Here is a 15,708-nt window from a genome sequence, read left to right as displayed (position 1 = left end):
CTGCCTTGACTCCACTAAGTCCTTTCTACTGCTACTGCTGCTCTCACTCTAATCTCATCCTAGGCTTTCCCCAGGGTAATCACCAACTCAATATCCGCCATCAGCTACATAAGAAGTCCCTATTTTTATTCCCTAACTAGCTCGCGAATACTATTACATATTACTCAGACTAGATAATTCTTCGAATGAGAGATCCTACCCTACAACGGTTGGACTCAAACAAGAGCTACGAAATAGAGCTAGACCTAACCTTATGCAATTATTTAATCCTCGCAATATGTATCTTAGCATATTCATTTACTAGTTAGTGAAAAACAACCAGAACTCCTAAAGCACAAAGCAAGCAGCATTCAGGCATTGAATACACATAATCAAGCATATACTACTCATGCTATCATACTGTCAATTCTGTACTTAGCATGCAGTTCTCATAAAGCTTAAACACATATAGCAGGCACATAAGGTATCCTTCCTAGATCCTTAGTCCTATTCTAGCATGCTGTTCTACTAAATCTAATAATCATAACATAAACTTGTATTGGTAATTTGGGAGTACTTACTTGAGCTCGGCTGATCGCATGCACCACACCCCTTTTCTCATTTTAAAACTCTTTTCTCTTTTAAGTTTACTTTTCCAAAAAATTCTTTTGAAAATGTTTTTCTTTTGAAAACCTTATACCATTTCCTTATTTTGAGTTCAGACACACCCGAAAGTGTGTCTGAATCTCTCAAACCAAGGCTCTGATACCAACTTGTAACATCCCAAAAATATAAGCCAAAAATTTCGTTTGAAAACATTACTAAAACCATGATATCCAAATATCATACAGGAAACCATAGTTCGTGTATCTCAAAACATCATAAAATATGTTTCATATCACAACTGATGACAAATCATGTCAAAAATATCATAGTCTAACTCCCAGGCTAAAACTGTGGTGGGTGCCATGCCATCATCCCGAGCCCTTCCCCTTGCTAGTTGAAGTACCTGAAACCAAAACTGAAACTGTAAGAACGAAGCTTGGTGAGCTCCCCAAAACTACCACATATAATAACATATAAAGCACATACTAGGCCTTGCCCACTGCATCGGACCGAAGTCCGGAACTGACTAGGGCCTTGCCCAGTGCATCGGACCGAAGTCCGGAACTAACTAGGGCCTTGCCCACTGCATCGGACAGAAGTCCAGAACTAACTAGGGCCTTGCCCACTGCATCAGACCGAAGTCCAGAACTAACTAGGGCCTCGCCCACTGCATCTAACCGAAGTCCGGAACTAACTAGAATGCATCGGACCGAAGTCCAGAACTGACTGAACATAGCATAACATAATCATAACATATAACAATAACACATATACTGCATACTGCGTCGGACTGCAGTCCGGAACACACAACACATAGACATGCTTGAATCACAAAGACATCGAGCATACTGAACTACTTCTTGGGACCACCCCGACATCGGACTACAGTTCGAAACTACTGATATCTATACGGGCCGACATTGTGGTCGTACACCCGTTCCTACCAGAAGGAAACTCACCTCGAAGAACCGACTACTGAAAATCCGAGTGAAGGATCCCTGACTGTTGTCCCGGCTGCCCTCTGGCTATCATTACCAATAAAACACTTAATCAAAACGAGGATCCTTCTGTGGGTGAAATGACTATTTTACCCTTGCTATGGTGTGGGTCATAACCAAGGCCCAAACCCTTTACTTCTTTCTAGGTCCACTAATGGCCCACTAATGGCCTAATTTTTCTAAATTGGGCCTAACTCCTCATATGGCCCTACTTAAGCTAAAAAATGCCTTTGGCCCATACTTTGACTCCTACTGGCCCAATACGGCCCAAAGTCCAAAATACAGCCCACACCGAGGCCCAAATACTCAAGATCCAAATGTCTGCGTTACGCGGGGCGTACTCCAAAGTATGCTTAGCGTAAGTGCTTGATGGCAAGTACGGTGGGCGTACCCACATGTACGCTCAGCGTAATACTCTATTAAGTCCTTTCTCTATTAAGTGCTTAATATTCCGAGTCAGAAGCTACAAACTTAGATCCAAGTCTTATTCCATGCCTTAAACCATAAAGTTGCTTACTTGATGGCTTACATGACTCACATAAGCTCAAACTCTAAGAACAATAATCTATTTCCATGGAAATGGCTAGATCTCATGCATGGCTTCATGAAAGCCTCAAAGATTGAAACTTTAATGCTAAGAAGGTGTTTTGAGCCTCAAGGGTGGCAACCCTAAGCTTAAAAACGGATTCACAAGATCAAGGTCCAACCTTTGGACCTAAAGAGGTCCAAAATTCCCATAACCCTAGATCTAGAATATGAGGAAGAAAGTTAAATGGTTTATACCTTCTTTTGTGACAAAAGGGTGAGCTTAGTCTAGATCCTTGAGCTCAAGCTTCTTTTCCAACCTTTCTTTTCCTTCTTCACAACTTTCTTTCACTAAAAGCACTCACAAAAGCAACTTCACACAATGAAGAGGGTAAGAACGAGTTAGGGTTTTCTTGTGGATGAGGAGGCTGATAAGAAACCAGGGGGAGGCTATAATGGGGTTTCTATAGCTCTTAAACCCTGAAAATAGGGTTTAGTGTCTGATCGCGTACGTTGGGCGTACCTTATGGTACGTTGCGCGTACGCCTCTCACGACCCGCACATCCATAGACACTATGCCCCACGTACGCCGGGTTACGCCCCGCGTACAGCTTATGAGCAGCCTACATCTCGGCCCAAAATTCTTAAGGTCCAATCCAAAATGTCAAGTCCAACCATAGTCCAATATCTTTTAAGTTGCAATATAATTTAATTAATACCCTGAGAGACGAATGTTACAAAACGTCAATGGAAAGAAGAGAAAGTGATGATGTGAAGCGCTAAAAGTGTACCAAAAAGAAAACAAGAAGGCTTTCAAGTTTATTGACATTTGAAATCTCGTGAAAGATAACAGAAAATGGAAAGCGAGCAAAACATCCGACGAGCATATCGACGGTGGTTCAAAATGTTCAAGAACATCTAAATCCGACCACACTACATGCGGTGCTCGTGTTGGTTTCGACCTCAACGATGATGAACCCGTTCAAGTGTCTCCACCTTCCCGACCAATGAAAATGGACAAATCAAAAAGGAAAGGCAAAGACAAAGCGTCGGATTCAAATGAGTCGAAAGAAATGGGGGATGATATGAAGTGTATAAAATATATAATGTACAAAATTTTGCAACTTGCTTCCAAAAGAGATCTTCGGAAAAAAATGGATAGTGACATGAGAATACTAACGATGGACACATCGCAGATGACCGGGAAGGAGCTTGAAATTGTTTTGGCGATGAAAGTCGATCTCAAAAAACGTTATGCTAAGTAGGTTTTAAGATTTCTAGTTTTTTGTCTAAATTTTTAATCGTGTAATGTGTGTTTTTTCTATTTGTAGGTTTAATATTTCTATATTTTTTTTTTAGTTTTTAGGATTTTTGTTAATGTCATGTTATGTTTTTCTTTAAAGTAATGCAATGTAATTGTTTTTAATTTTTAAGTAATGAAGTTTATGTTTTTTATTAAACTTAAAGTTTTTGTTTAAATTAAACTATATAATAAATATGGCACCACTTCTTGTGTATGGCAAGGAACCATATTTTAGGGTAAAAAATGTCGTTACATTTATATAAGAGTGAAAAAAATATTATTAATATGACACCAGTCCTCCCGACTTAAAACTAAAACATAATCATTTACAAAAATATAAACTAAATATAAAGCCATGTGTTATTTAATCAAGAAATAGCTAGCTAAGGAGTTTTTAACCGTATTAGTGTTTTTAAAAAAATTATTTCTCCAATGGGTATAGTTTCAAAACTATTTACGATACATGGGTTCTTTTGTAATTTAATAAAATAAAAAACAACAGTGCCCTAATTACTTTCTTACTGTCGTATCTTCTCCTTGGGTAAAAAAAAACTCGTTGCAATCTGCACTTCCGGCAAGACCACCGTCTCCGGCACACTTCTGCCGACAACACCCAGTGACGACGCCGGAGATTCCAGCAACGACGGCGGTGACATCCATCCATCACAGGTACGTTTTTTGGACTGTAATATCTTTGATTTTTTGAGTTGTAACTTCGAATTTTTGAGTTGTAAGTTCGATTTTTTGGACGACATCCATCCATAACTTCAATCTTTGAGTTGTAATACCTTAATTTTTTGGCTATAATATCTGTTTTGGCTTCAATAACTTGTTCTTATTTGATCTATTTTATTAGATGAGATTGAAATTGAGGTTCTATTTCTCTTTCTTTGGCTGCAATCACGATTCTTTTCTCCAAAGTAAAGATGTTTTGACTTATCATTTTTACTGTTCTAAATCTGATTTATCTACATTGATTGGATGATGTTGTTTTATTGTCTATTTTATCTGTTTGATTGAGATTTTGTTCTGGTTTCTATTTCTATTTGCTTGAACATGTAAGATGGTCTTTTTTTGTTTCTCTGATTTTATTTGTTTGATTGTAGATGGATGCTAATGTCATATTAGACATTGTTCGGAATGAGGATTTCTACTCAATCTCTCATGTTGCTGTTGCAAACTATGCAATAACAAGTGATAATGAAGTTGTTGAAAATGATGTGTTGGAAGAAGATTGAATTGGAGATGAAGATGATGAAGAACCTTTTGACAACCACTTTCAAGTTCCTTCAACTTTTACTACTATGGAGGAAACAAATATGACTACTGATAGCAGTTGGATTGTGTCACAATTAGTGAGCAAGAATGATTTTACAAAAGAGTTGGGAAAAGATTCTTTCAAGGATAAAGAAGAACTTATTAGAGCTATCAAGATTTATAGCATTAAGACACATAAACAGTTTGTGGTTGTTGAGACACGTCCAACTCTATGGACCATAAGATGCAAGTTACATTCACAATCGGGTTGCAAATGGCAAGTTCGTGCAATCAAACGAAACGAAGTGGGTATTTTGAAATTACAAAGTACATCGGTCCACATACTTGTTTAAATAATAATATTTCTCAATACCATCCAAACCTTGATGGAAACTTGATAGCCCAGGAAACCAAACATCTTATTAAAGAGCAACCTTCAATTAGTACTCCTACTTTGAAAGCCGAAATAGTTGAAAAATTAGGCTATATTCCTTCATATAAAAAGGTATGGACCGGAAATCAAAAAGCAATTGAACAAGTGTTTGACAATTGGGAAGAATCTTATTCTGCTTTGCCCAAATTTATATGCGCTCTTCAAAAGTTCAATCCTGGGACTATAGTTGAGTGGTTGGTTTCGAGATCAACCAATGTAGAACCCATGGAATTTAGACGTGTTCTTTTGGGCTTTTGCCCCTTCTATTAAGGGTTTGTACATTGTCGAACGGTGATTAGCATTGATGGCATACATTTGTATGGTAAGTACAAGGGAACGATGATGATTGCAATGGGAGTTGATGGCAATAATCAAAATTTGCCACTAGCATTTGCTATTGTAGAAAATGAATCATATGATAGCTGGAATTGGTTTCTTTCTTTTATCAAGATTCATGTGGTAAAGGAGCGTGAAGGCATTTGTTTAATATCTGATTGTCATGGTGGAATCCTAAAGGTAGTCAATCAACATGGATCACCATGTTTAGAGCCACATGGTTTTCATAGGTATTGTTTATAGCACACATTATTTTGTTTTTTATTTAATTTTTTTTAAAACTTTATAGCTCACATTATTGTTGTTTATTCTATAGGTATTGTTTACGTCATTTTATCAACAACTTTTATGATAAATTTCGTAATTCAGAATTGAAAGATCTAGCTTATTGTGTCGGGAGTCAAAATCAATTTCGAAAATTAAACTAAACCATGTAAGAAATTGGGAAGCTAAATCCACAAGCTAGACAATGGCTAAAGAGTCATCCACTTGATAGATGAACACTTGCATATGATGGTGGGAGGAGATATGGGTTGCTCACAACAAATTTGTCGGAGATTTTTAATAGCGTCCTTAATGTGCTCGTTTTTACCAATCACGGCTTGTGTCCAACTTACTTTCTATAGATTAGTGCATTATTTTGAGGTGAGACGCCCTTTAGGAAATAGTTCACGAGCTAATGAAGATGCATATACCCCTCATGTTCTTGTCAAACAAATAGCTTTGATGTCAAAAGTAATTGCACATTCCTTGAAATCTTTTAATCGAGAGAAAGGTATATTTGAGTTGATAACTCAAAGAGGAAGAAATGTGCAAGTACTTAATTTGGAGCAAAAAACTTGCAAATGTGGTAAGTGGGAAGTGTTTAAATATCCTTGTTCTCATGTATTAAGTGCATGTGCCACACTTTCTTTAAATAGTTTGCAATATGTTGATAAATGTTACTCAATTGAAAGTATTGTGATACTTGGGCATCTGAATTTTCCCCACTTCCTCATGAATCGTATTGACCACAATCATTGTTTAAAGAGTTGCTTTCAAATTTTGAGCTTTTACGGAATAAAAAAGATCATCCGCGCTCAACAAGACTTCGAAATGGAATGGACATTAAAGAATGAAGAAAAACGAACATTTGTGGAATTTGTAAGCAAAGTGGTCACAATTGAAAAAAAATGTTAGTCTAAACCATGGTAAATGAAGACATCCAATATTTTTTTGGTTCATTCGTATAAAATTTTATATCTTATTATTTTATATCTTTTTTCTTTGTAGATGTGGTTATCAAATCAAAGTTATTTCAAATGTTTTGTATTTTTTTTTTTTGTCTTTTGTAACAAACAATTGTCGTTTTGTACTTTAAAGATTTTCCTTATGAATTTTTTTAGTTTAGTATGATGTTTGTTGGTTTAGATTTAAAAAGTTGTTTGTTGTTTTAAATTTAAAAAGTTTTTTCTTGGATTTTTAAGAAGATTTGTTAGATATAATGTTGCTTGTAAAAAACAATTAATAAACACTAATAGCAAAATCTAAAAAAAAAAGCCAAAAGAAAAAATACTAAAAAAAAAACAAACAATAAGTTACAGTGAACGGGTTTTGTGTGGTTTATTATGTGCTTTATGTTTTGGTTCATATATCATGAGCAGAAGAAAAACCGGATCATATGGCACATTTAAAAAAAATAAAGGAAAATAGTAAATAACCTTGTATGATAAATATGTTTAAAAGTATACCAATATATTAGGTAAATAAGTTTTTTAAAAACATCTATATGGTCAAAAACTCGCTAGCTAAGTGTATGAGGATTTGACAAGCTTAAGTTGACAATGACAAGAATTTTAATGAAGTCAAAGCTTGTGAGTTGAGTATTGAAGAAGAAAAGTCGAAATGAACTTTGTCAAACAGGTTTAGTTTAAATGCCTTCTTCCTTATCCGACACTTGTCAAACAAATTCATTGAGACCCCCTCCCTCAACCACCACACTACCGGCACCACACACTCCTGACTCCACGTCTCCACCCACCATACTTCCAATATTTTAAATACCTTACTCATGTATTTTGGTGTTTATTATTTATCAATGGAATTTAAGATCATAATATTTCGATGATATGTAAAACGATGATATGTAAAACGCAAGATCCTGGGGAGCCACACACTGACATTGACAAAATTTTACGCTATAAAGGGTTTTAGTTTTCCAAAGTCAAAAAGATCAACAATGGCCTTTTGAGTTTTGACTTTTGAGTGTTACAGTTTAGAACTTATCTGTTTGCACATGTGTTTATCCAAAACTCTTTTTCATAGTGGTTGATAGTATAAAAAGTCATCATTATATTATAGTTGCATTGAAAAATACAGGACTAAGATCATAAAAATTTTAAGTTTTTACCGTGTAATTGAAAAATGATTTAATATATTCATTTTATTATTGTTATTATTATGATTTTTTTGTATATTATGGCTCTAGCTCATTAAATGATTTTTATGGTTAACTCTCTTATTTTTTTTTGCATAATGAGTTCTAAAATTAGTTTTAAAAATTCAAATTTAGTTTATGTAGTTTATAAAAAATTACAATATATATATATATATATATATATATATATATATATATATATATATATATATATATTATTTTTTTTATATATATACTTTATTTATTTTCGTTTTTTAACTTTATTTTTCAATAATTTGACTGTTTTTTTTACCTTTTTTACTTTTTTTTTTCAATTTTAATTATTTATGGTTTTTCTAATGTTCTTATTTATTTTGATTCAAGTAAATAAACTTGAATTGAATTTAAAATATTATAACAAGTTTTTTTTTATAGAGACCAATTATTATTATTTATTTTGTTCTTTGTTTTAGTCTGTTATCAAACTGAAAAATATTACCTTCAATATAAACTATTGATATCACAGATAGAAATATAACTTATTTTGCAATATCTATCACACATTGAAACTTTAATTCTCAATAAACAAGTTGTTTGTTTTTATTTTTCATTTTTTCGCAACATAAATATAAAAGCACTAAAGAACAAAAAAAATAAAAAGAAAATAAATTTGTGTAACGTCTCAAAAATAAGACCATAAAATTTCATTTTTAATCGAATAAAAATAGTGCTCCAAACATTATCCATACAAGTTTAACAAAGTAAGTGTATGAGTATTGTTTCAAATCAGAGTAAATCGAAAAATGCGAAAATATGTGGTGTGTGCCCTGCAATCATCCGGAACTCTCTTGTTTGAAAACTGCAGTACCTGAAACACAAACTAAAAACTATAAGTACAAAGCTTAGTGAGTTCCTCTCAATATACTACATACAATACAAACATATTTTCAGACATATCTAGGTGTTCAACCTACCCTGTCGAGCATATTTGGGTGCTCGACCTATCATGCCCGACATATTTGGGTTCCCGACCTACCCTCCGATCTATTTCAACCGGTTACATGGTCTATTTCACCCCTACCGCTACCATATAATAATAACACAAACACATTGTTAGGCATATATGGGTGTTTGACCTACACTCCGTTTTATTCCAACTGGTTACGGGGTCTATTTCACCCCTGTACCACTACCACATAATATCACACATGAATCACATAATCATCGAGCAATACGTGAACTATGATAATTATCACACACATAACCATCATACAATACAATAAATAAAGGGCCGACCTTGGTGCCTTTGACCCGTAACATTCATGAAGGGAGACTCACCTCACACTGTTGAAGTCTCACGGATAAATCTTTGGTTGTTGGATGACAGACCCCCGAACTGTTAACATCACAACAACACCCAATTAACAGTTGGGTTCCAATGCATAATCATAAATCCATACTTGGGGTAGAAAGACCAATTTACCCCTAACCTAGTTTGGTCTAAAACCAAGGCCCCAACTCACACTTTGAAGGCCTAAAAGCCAAATAATCAACCAAGGCCCAATTATGACCCAATTTTCCAAATTGGGCCCAAACCCCTTACATGGGCCATAACCTAAGGCCCATCCAATTTTTTCCTATTCCATACACTTGTTCTCAGATGGCCCATCGATAACCCAATCACCAAAGCCCCAAAGAAAGGCCCAACCTGAAGCCCAAACACGATTAGGGTTTCACATAAAATGACGATTAGAGTTAAATAAGAACACTTAACCCATTAAGGACTTAATCCATTAAGCCTATCTCTCCACTAGGTCAATCATAAAATGTGGTCAGACATAGTCCATAACTCTAATCCAACAGTCTAAAACACAGGTCCCAGCAAGTCCCAAACAAAAGTCTCCAAGATAAGGGCTTTTTAAGCCCTAGTTAGGGTTTCTAACCCAAACACATGCCAATTAGGTCCAATGGTTAAGTTTTTAGGTTAAATAACGGTTAATAAGTCGGGCACCACTTACTGCTACCTCGTGCGGTGGTGGTCAATGGCAGTTCACGACAACAACCACCACCTCATAATGGTGGTGGTTATGATTTTAGGCCAAAACAATATCAAAAGCACTCCAAACATTAGTCTAGTCGCACATAAATCCACACAGCCACCAAAGATGGTGGCTAGTGGTGGCAGAGCGGTGGCAGAAGGTGGTAACCACCACCTCACAGTGGTGGTGATGGGTTTCTTTAATTTTTCTCCGGAAAAGAACATCCATACAACATATTATCTAAAAGGAAACACACACACACACACACACACCATATAACACACATAAACACATACACACACAGCTACCCATACAAGGTGGCTGGTGGTGGTAGAAAAGCATTAACGGCAGTAGTGTAACGTCCCAAAAATACGAGCCAAAAATTTCATTTTTAAAAACATATATTTAGCAAAACATTGGAATTAAACATTCACCGATCATATTGTTTCACAAAAGACATCGCATGTCTGGAAAAACATTTTATAAAACATAATAATGTCCGAGTACAAATCCCCAGGAAGATCTCATAGTGCGGAATACAAAGCGTGTATGTGATGTGCCGCTACCGCGCCGGCTCCTTCCCCTTCGAAGAAGAGGTACCTGAAACCAAAACTGAAAACTGTAAGCACGAATGTAACATCTGGATTCCCAGGTATATTATTTTATTCATTTATTTTTGGAGTTTGTGGAGGAACTCGTCGAGTTGGTGCCAAGACTCGTCGAGTAAGGTCGCAGATGTTCATCCAGGTTCACGTCCAGACTCGGCGAGTCCATGGGTGGACTCGGCGAGTCCACGCTGTTTATTGAAGCCCTAATTTCCAGGGTTTGGGACCTATTTAAAGGCCCTTATGGCCGTCATTAGCGGCTACCACACCCCAGAGAGAGACCTAGATCGTTTGTGATGTAAAGAGTGGCCATTGTTGATCATTTGTTGGTGTAAATTGAAGGAGAAGGTGATTAAGGCAAGAGAAGGCTGAAGGAAGTGCAAATCTAGTGATTTCAGAGTTCAAAGGCTTCATATTGAGGTATTCCTTCAGACTTTCTCCAGTTTTGGGTGGTTATTCATAGAGTTAGGGTTTTCAAACCCTTTGGAAGATGATTAGGTAGAGTATTTGGTCCCTTCTCGAGTTTGTGCCTTGGATCTGGACTCAAAGAGGTCTAGAGACCTTAACCCTTGGAGCTTTATGAGTCATTTTGGGGTTATTGGACTTAGGTTGCCATTTTTGGGACTAAATCACCATTTGATGCCATTTTGTTGATATATAAGCATCAAGATTCAAACTTTACGTGACATTCATGCTTGGGAAGGCCAGATCTATGGATTAGGGGCACAGATCTAACCTCAGGAGGTCAATAGAATTTGTGCATGGCATGAACTCGCCAAGTTGTTCTTGAGACCCGGCGAGTAGGTTTAGGGTTTCACGTAAATCACTCAGTGAGTAGACTTGCCGAGTTGGGGGATAACTCAGTGAGTCAGAAGGGGATTAGAGGACTGGAGTTCGAGGCGGTACTCGCCGAGTTGTTCTTGAGACTCGACGAGTTGAGTCGGGGTGGCCCTGCGATTTATGCTAGGTGTGACTCCTCGAGCATAGGGAGGGACTCGACGTACCAAGTGGGACAAAGAGTTAGTGGACATATGTGTACTCGCCGAGTCGCCAGAGTGCACTCGACGAGTTGGGTCAAAGTTTGACCGTTGACTTTCTTTGACTTTTAAGGTTTGGTCAACAATGGGATCTTTGAGTCAGGAGAGGGGTAAAATAGTCTTTTACCCTTCTGAAGGTGCCAACAGAGGGTTGAGTCTGGTCTCGAGAGTTATATTTATGAGAGTATTTACTTTATGTGAATAGGCGGAGGCTAGGCAATATTTCTACCGAGTCAAAGATTGACCGAGACGTCTGAGGTGAGTCTTCTCACTATACTTTACCTAGTGTGGTAACAGAGTTATGTGAAAGAGTATTTTAGAGTTATATGCTAGTATATTTGCATGCTATTTATGTGTTGTGATTTATTGTGATATGTGATATGCATGATTCAGAGTTACAGAGTAAGGACCTTCGGGTCCATAGAGTTAGGGCCAGAGGGCCCACAGAGAGTTGGGGCTGGAGGGCCCCACTAAGACACATTGACCAGAGGGTCGACAGAGTTATAGCCTCGAGTGGCTATTATGTGTTAGAGTGGTATTTTGGGAAACTCACTAAGCATTTATGCTTACAGTGTTATGTGTTATGTGTTTCAGGTACCAGTGACGATCGCGGGAAGGCGCCGACATGATTCATACACACGCACATTGGAGTTTTTATATTTTGATCTTGGGGTTTTGTACTGATACAATGTTGATACAATGTTTTTATTTATGAATGCAAATGATACTTCATGGTTTTCAAAAGTGAAAAATTGTTCAAATTTTTACGGTGTTACAACGAAGCTTAGTGAGTTCCCCCATCATACCCCATACCATACAATCACATATCATACATACTGCCGGGCAATACTGGGGTGCCCGACCTACCCGGTATGGCGATTCTGGGATGCCGACCTACCCGTGTCAAGTTGTTCTGGGGTGCTGACTACCCATGTCAAGCCATTCTGGGGTGCTGACTACCCATCAGCCCTAACAACCGATCCTCGGGGAGTATTTCACCCATACTGCTACTATCACATATATCATAACATAACATATTATCAGACATATCTGGGGTGTCCGATCTACCCTTCGGTCCTAACGACCGAACTTGAGGACTATTCCCCTCCTACTACCACTATCACATATAACATATCATGCCAGCAAATAAACATATCATCACATACTGTCACTCTGTCAGACATATCTGAGGTGTCTGACCTACCCTTCGGTCCTAACAACCAAACTCTACTACTATCACATATACATATCATGCCAGCATATAACATATCAGGTAGTAGCAAACCTAGATGATATCACAAAGACAATCATCTAACATACAACTCCTACTGGTGGGCCGACATTGTAGCCGTAGAACCACCGCTACTGGAAGGTAACTCACCTCAAAGTAGCTGCTGATCTGTGTGGGAACTGACTGTCTTCTGCTGCTACTGCCCCAGAAATCCTTCGACTATAATTCTCACAAAACACTCAATCAAATACTGCTAACCGACCTCAGGGTAAAATGACCATTTACCCTTAACCAAACCAAGAGTCAAAGTCAAAGTCAACTTCCAGTTGACCCGACTCGCCGAGTTGGCTTGCCAACTCGCCGAGTCCATATCCCTTTGTCTGACCATAATCCTGTCTCTACTCGTCGAGTTAGGCATTGACTCGGCGAGTTTTCCTTCTAAACCAAAGTCCAATAGTCCTTCATCCTACTCGCCGAGTTGTACGAACAACTCGTCGAGTTCATCTTCATCCAAAGAACACTCTATGCTGAGACTCGCCGAGTTGTATGAACAACTCGCTGAGTCTGTTCTTGAGGCAAGAAGATTGCCTTGAACTCGCCGAGTCAGGGCATTGACTCACCGAGTTCCTTCATGAGTGAGTCTGGCTTCCGACCCACTGAGTCACACCTCGTGACTCACTACTCCACCCAGCAAACATGAAAAAGGGGAAAACTCGGGGACTCGCGACTCGACTCGCCGAGTCTGATGAACGACTCGCCGAGTCTTTCACATGCAAATACTATATACTCGATTTTGCTTGAATCCAGCTCATGCCATACATAGATCTGGGTTTCTAGGGCATGATTAACACGTAAAGTTTCCAACTTTACGTGTAAATAAACACCAATGAACGTTTTAGGGCTCAAAATGCACTAAAAGAGTAGATCTAGGGCTTTCATGCAATATGGCTCCATAAAGGCAGTAGATCCGAGCTCCTGGAGCTCAATCATGCCTAGATCTAAAGGTTAAGCAACTTATTACAAACCCTAGTTCATAATCAAGCTTGGAAATGGCTTAAGAAGGACTTTAATGGAGCTATAAGGGACTATAAGCATGAAAACGGAGGGAAACTGAGTTATACCTCAAGGAAATCACTGAAATAACACCAAGATGTCTGGCCTCCTTCTTCTCTTCTTGATCTACTCTCCTTTTCTCTCAAAAACTTCGAGAAAACACACCAAAGAACTTCAATCTCACAAGGAACAAGGGTTGGACGATATAGGGAGCTCTGAGGGTGAAGGGGGTGAGCTTGGGGGCGCATAAAATGACTTAAATAGGGTGCAAACCCTTGAAATTTAGGGTTTCATCAGACAGCAGGGACTCGCCGAGTCCAGAATATGGACTCGTCGTGTCGCCAACTTAAATGTGCTCCATATCCCGTCTCTACTCGACGAGTCCGGCCTACAACTCGCCGAGTCGAAGGCTAAAAAAATGCAAAACACTTAGATAAATTCTACATACCAGGAACCAGGTGCTACAAATCTCCCCCACTTATTTTAGACTTCGTCCTCGAAGTCTGCTGCTCGATCCTGAAACAGCTCGGGGTAATGCTCCATCATTTCTTCCACCGGCTCCCAAGTCCATTCTGAACCCTTTCGGTGCTGCCATTGCACCTTCACTAATTCAACCCTCTTCTTCCTTAGATCCCTCAACTTCCGGTCGAGGATTGCGACTGGGCGCTCAATGTAATTCAGGCTATCATCAACCTGTATATCCTCTAGCGGCACCACTGCTGAATCATCCACTAGGCACTTTCGCAGCTGGGAGACATGGAAGGTGCTTTGGATCTGACTGAGCTTGGCTGGCAGATCCAGCCTATATGCCACCTTGCCTACCCGGGCTACAACCCTGAATGGACCAATGTATCTCAGGCCCAACTTGCTCCGCTTCCTAAATCGAATGACGCCTTTCCAAGGCGACACTTTCAGGAGAACCATATCCCCGACCTGGAACTCCAGGTCTGATTGACGCTTATCAGCGTAACTTTTCTGTCGACTCTGCGCAGTCTGAAGCCTGCTTCGAACCTGCTGGATTCTATCGGTCGTCTTGAGCACCACCTCGGTGCTCCCCATGACCCTCTGGCCAACTTCACCCCAACATATCGGGGTCCTGCACTTCCGTCCGTACAACATCTCGAATGGAGGGCGGTCAATACTCACGTGGTAGCTGTTGTCGTACGAGAACTCAGCCAAGGGAAGATAGTTATCCCAACTACCACCGAAGTCTAGCACGCATGCCCACAACATATCCTCCAACATCTGGATGGTCCGCTCGCTCTGACCATCCGTCTGTGGGTGAAAGGCGGTGCTAAAATGCAGACGAGTGCCCAACTCATCATGAAATTTCTTCCAAAACCTGGAAGTGAACCGCACATCTCGGTCTAATATCACTGACACTGGCACCCCGTTCCGCGCCACTATCTCCCTGATATAGATATCGGCCAACTTTTCGGCTGAGATACTCTCCTGAATCGGAATAAAATGGGCGCTCTTGGTCAACCGATGCACGATGACCCAAATCGAATCTACTCCTCGCACCGTCCGGGGAAGATTTGTGATAAAATCCATCGTAATATCTTCCCATTTCCATAACGGGATATCCAACGGCTGCATCTTGTCGTGCGGTCTCTGATGCTCGGCCTTGACCTTCCTGCAGGTCAAACACCGCTCGACGTACCACGCCACATCCTGCTTCATGCAGGGCCACCAATAGTCTAGACGAAGATCCTTATACATCTTCGTCGCCCCTTGATGAATAGAGAATCGGGATTTGTGCGCCTCCTCCATCAAGATCTGGCACACGCCTCCATGATACGACACCCACACCCTACGGTGTAGTGTCAATAATCCTCGACTATCATAATCGAAGGAGGTGACTTGACCCACTATTCGCTCACTCTTCCGATGTTCCTCCTTCATAGCCTC

At 39.1% G+C, this 15,708-nt stretch overlaps 1 pseudogene; it reads left to right on the top strand.

Annotated features, from left to right (window-relative positions):
* The first annotated feature begins 4,715 nt into the window (after window positions 1-4,715).
* Window positions 4,716-6,447, top strand: LOC145064617 (uncharacterized; annotated as a pseudogene).
* The last annotated feature ends 9,261 nt before the right edge of the window (window positions 6,448-15,708 follow it).

The sequence above is a fragment of the Lactuca serriola genome, chromosome 7 (assembly GCF_051521515.1).
Source record: "Lactuca serriola cultivar US96UC23 chromosome 7, Lser_US96UC23_V15, whole genome shotgun sequence".
Classification (NCBI taxonomy): Eukaryota; Viridiplantae; Streptophyta; class Magnoliopsida; order Asterales; family Asteraceae; genus Lactuca; species Lactuca serriola.
The sequence above is the reverse complement of the archived record's forward strand: the minus strand, read 5'-3'. Positions and strand labels throughout refer to the sequence as shown.